This window comes from Scylla paramamosain, chromosome 3 (assembly GCF_035594125.1).
Source record: "Scylla paramamosain isolate STU-SP2022 chromosome 3, ASM3559412v1, whole genome shotgun sequence".
Classification (NCBI taxonomy): Eukaryota; Metazoa; Arthropoda; class Malacostraca; order Decapoda; family Portunidae; genus Scylla; species Scylla paramamosain.
In genome coordinates, this window is record NC_087153.1 from 29,875,798 (window position 1) to 29,880,521 (window position 4,724).

Consider the following 4,724-nt stretch of genomic DNA (forward strand, 5'->3'; position numbering starts at 1 on the left):
GATGGATTTACTGCGACGGATTACTCACGGATTGGCCTGATTAGCAGCGAAAGAAACCTCTAATGACTGGCGGGAAATTTTCAAGAGGTAAGGAAAAGAATGCAAGACAAATGCCCAAATTAGCGTAATGGTTGTTCAGGACGAGAAGTTGAGTGTGTGTATACAATTAATCCAACAACACAAAAATGTGAAAACATCTGCTAGTGGTTTAGTGATGTAAATAAATACACACATGAGAAAAAGGTAGACAATGTAATGTATGAGAAACATTTTTGACCTTACTCGTGCAAGTTTACAAGTATTTTCGCTCTTTCATCCCTTTCACTGGTAACTCAGAAACTCTATACCGATTTCTCTTTATTTTCCTTCCTAAGACTTAAATCTATTTCAAGAGAAGAGTGTCAACACACTACTTGAACTACACTGGCCGATCCAACTAGAATTATATATCTTTTCATTTGACCTTTTTGGAAGGAACGAGAGCTAAATTAGCTTTTTTTTTTTTATGTTTTCTGTTTTTCAGTTCCCTTTACAGGTAAAATATACACAAATATGAAGAGATATATAAGAGGATGAAGGAAGTCAGACATAACTTCCTTTTCAAGTGTTACTGACGCCGACCAAACCCCGTCACGGAGGTATAGTTCAGGCCTTATCCTCTATTGAAAACCTGTCCAGGGAGGGTGCGGAGGGAGGCAAACACCAAGGTGCATCATTATGGCAGTGGTGATGAGGAATCTCAACTGATGGCTACTCATTGCACAGTCTTGGGTGGCTGATGGACGAGGAGCAGCAAACTGACGGACGCTGGGAATGTGACGATGACGGAGCGAGCCGCTTGTATTAACGAAGTAACTTGTCGCAGACGACATGACTCGTCCACTGTTTGAATCACTGCAACAATAAAGTCAATAGTATCTATCGCTGCAGGAGACGAACCTGGTCACATCAGCGATGGCAGATGACACTAACTGTACAAAAAGCTCATGATAATGTTCCCTGTTTCCTTCAAGTGATCTAAAGCTGAACACCTGCTCCGTGACTTCAGCTGGTGATGGACAGCCGCAAAAGAGGCGGCGGTTCGCTGAAAGAATCTATTGGCAACACTAATATCAGAAATGTAAGACAGTTTCACGCACCTCTTGTACCAATCAGGCCTCAGACAGCGAGACGATTGCCGCCTCTCCTGAACTGAGATGCAGTGCTGCTACCATCACACCCAGCAATAACAAATACTATCATCATCATCAACAACAACAACGACAGCAACAACCACAACCACAACAACAACAACCACAACAACCACAACAACAACAACATCCACGACAACCACAACGACGACGACAATAACACAACAAAATCTACACCATATTGAAAATTTCCTACTCCAAAGTTCGGTTGTGAAGCAGGGGGCGCCTCTCAGTGCAGGACACCACGCGGATGAATGCTGGAGACCTGAGGTGTCTAGAAAGTGTTGCAAATGTATAAAAACGCATGGACCACAAATGCGCCACAAATGCCTACTGGACTTCACTCCAAAACCTGGCTGTACCCCTCACGCTGCCGAGCCCCACGACCACCACCAGACCAGCAAGACTGCTACGTGAAGGGAAGAAGACGAAGAGACGAGGGAGGGAGAACATCATCCCAGCAACAGGAGACAGACTGCCTCGTTTACTTGTTTCTCCCACCAACAAAAGACATGGCAGTCCCAAACATGAGGAACACCTGTGGCTAACAAAACAGTGACAGTCAAATCTATTGAAAGAGCATTATTTTTTTATCACACACACACACACACACACACACACACACACATACACACACACACACACACACACACACGAAACAGGGATGGAGTAGAAATGTGAAAGTCGAAAAATCATTCAAGCACGTTATCTGGCAGATGATGACCTTAAACCTTTAACACGTTCGCCTCCAAAACTGAAAATTGCTTCCCAACTTCCCAGAGATTAGACAATGTCGCAAACCTTCACTGCCTTGTAACTCACGGACAAAAAAGGAATATGATCACATAAATAGAGAATGAATGACTAAGCAACAACAAAAAAACAATAAACTTGAGGATTTAAAGCGGACGAACAACTGAGCAGTGTTTCGGATGAGACAACAAACAGACAGACAAGCAGACAGACAGGCAGACTGACAGAAAGACAGACAGACAGACAGACACAGAGAGCCACCAAGAGACACGAGTGTGTGGCTGTTCCTGAGGGTCCAGATTAGGGTGCTGCTGCTGGCCGACTACCTGAGGAGCACTGTCAGTCCCTCAGGCATGTTGGCTCAGTTGTAACGTCCTTGCCTGTCACTTGCAGACTTAGACTGGCGCCCATTTCATATCACAAAGGTGTTCATTGATGAGTGAGCTTGTCATTCTTCATCGAGTACTTTTTTTTTTTTTTTGTCTTTTTCTTCGTTTTCTACCTTTGTATTTATATTCTAGTTATTTATATTCATGTTCCCAAAAAAGTTTACTCTTAATAATGGGCAGTTTGTCTATCTATCCATATACTATTAACATTTTTTCCCTTGTAATGACCAACATAACAACATGCTTAAATGTTCAAAGGATGAAATGCGTGGTGTGCAAAATACCTTAAACGCTTTAGGCTCCATCATGACTACTTTCAAAGGACACAGATATTGAAAATCGGGTTCTCAAGGATGTGGATGTCCTTTCCAGTAATTATGATTATTTTTCTTTTTATGTAGGATAGACACCGGCCAAGGGCAACAAAATAAAAAAAATATATAAATAAATTTTAAAAAACTCACTGAGATGCCGGTCCCCGAATAAGATTCACAGGGGTAGACAAAAATTGAAGGGTATCTTGAAACCTCCCTCTTGAAGGAATTCAAGTCATAAGAAGATGGAAATACAGAAGCAGGCAGGGAGTTTCAGAGTTTACCAGAGAAAGGGATAAATGATTGAGAATACTGGTTAACTCTTGCATTAGAGAGGTGGACAGAATAGGGGTGAGAGAAAGAAGAAAGTCTTGCAGCGATGAGAAAGAGGCTGAAGACAGTCAGAGGAGAGGAGCTGATGAGACGAAAAGCTTTTGATGCCACACTGTCTAGAAGAGCGGTATGAGTGGAACCCTCCCAGACATGTGAAGCATATTCCATACATGGACGGATAAGGCCCCTGTACAAAAATAGCAGCTGGAAGGGTGAGAAAAACTGGCGGAGACGTCTCGGAACGCCTAATTTCATAGAAGTTGTTTTAGCTAGAAATGAAATGTGAAGTTTCCAGTTTAGATCATAAGTAAAGGACAGACCGAGGATGTTCAGTGTAGAAGAGAGGGACAGTTGAGTGTCAATGAAGAAGAAGGGATAGTTATCTGGAAGGTTATGTCGAATTGATAGATGGAGGAATTCAGTTTTTGAGGCATTGAACAATACTAACTTTGCTCTGCCCCAATCGGAAATTTTAGAGATATCAGAAGTCAGGGGTTCTGTGGCTTCCTTGCGTGAACTTTTCATTTCCTGAGGGGTTGGACGTCTACGAAAGGACGTGGAAAAGTGCAGGGTGTCATCAGCGTAGGAGTGGAGAGGACAAGAAGTTTGGTTTGGAAGATCACTGATGAATAATAGGAAGAGAGCAGGTGACAGGACAGAACGCTGAGGAACACCACTGTTAAGAGATTTAGGAGAAGAACAGTGACCGTCTACCACAGCAGTAATAGAACAACCAGAAAGGAAACTTAATTATCGTTTTGGCAGGTGCCTACTGTCTCTTCCTACAAGCAAATGCAGAGTCCTTGTTAAGCTATCAACGGAATCATGAAAACAACCTTGAAAACTCTGGTAACGTTCACCAGAGCCTTTAAACCTCCGAGTTTTCACAGGAAGGATATACGCAGATGACGTTCACGAGTGCAGCAAATAACCATCAAAACTGAAGGACTTACTTGAAAGCTTTATGCCTCCTCTTCTACTCCCCCTTCGTCTAACTCTTACCTTTTCTTTTTTACTCGCCTTTAAAGGTAAAACACCTCTCTTCTTCTCTTCCTCCAATTTTCTCCTTCCTCACATGATCTTCCTTTTTTTTTTTTTCCTCTTATTCCATCTGTAACCGGCCTTCCTTTTTTCCCCCAAACTTACTGAGCTTTCCCTCTTTCCTCTTCATTACAGCTAAGAAGCCTGTCTCCTCATCCCCTGGTTTATCCCCCCCCCCCTTGTCTTCCTTCTTATTTTCTTTATTCAATCTTCCTTACCTTACCTTCTTCCCCTTTGCCTCTTTTTTTCTGTACCATTTTTTCTTCATTCTCGTCTTCCAGTTTACTCCCCTCTCCTATGGCCTTCCTTTTTTTTTTCTTTCTTCTTTTCCTTTCATCCAATCTATATCTAACTTTCCTCACTTCTCTCGGACCTAGCCCTCTCCCTCTCTCTGACTGCCTTCCCGAGTCTTCCCCTTCTCCCATAACCTGCCTCAACGTTCAGGTCAGCGTCCTCGCGATGATAGACGCTGTAATCTTCCCTTTTATTACGGATTCCTCTTCCTCCATACGTTTTCCGAGCCTTCCCTTGTCTGCACCCTTCTTTTCGTCATTTTCTTCCTCTCCCAGACTTTGAGGAGATTTCTTTTATCGTCATACTCTTCCACTCTGCATATATCTTCGGGTTTTATCCTCTAGTATTCTTCCTTCCTTTCTTTCTTTCTTTATCATGGAGCGCACACGTAATCCAGTTCTCGCAGTGTC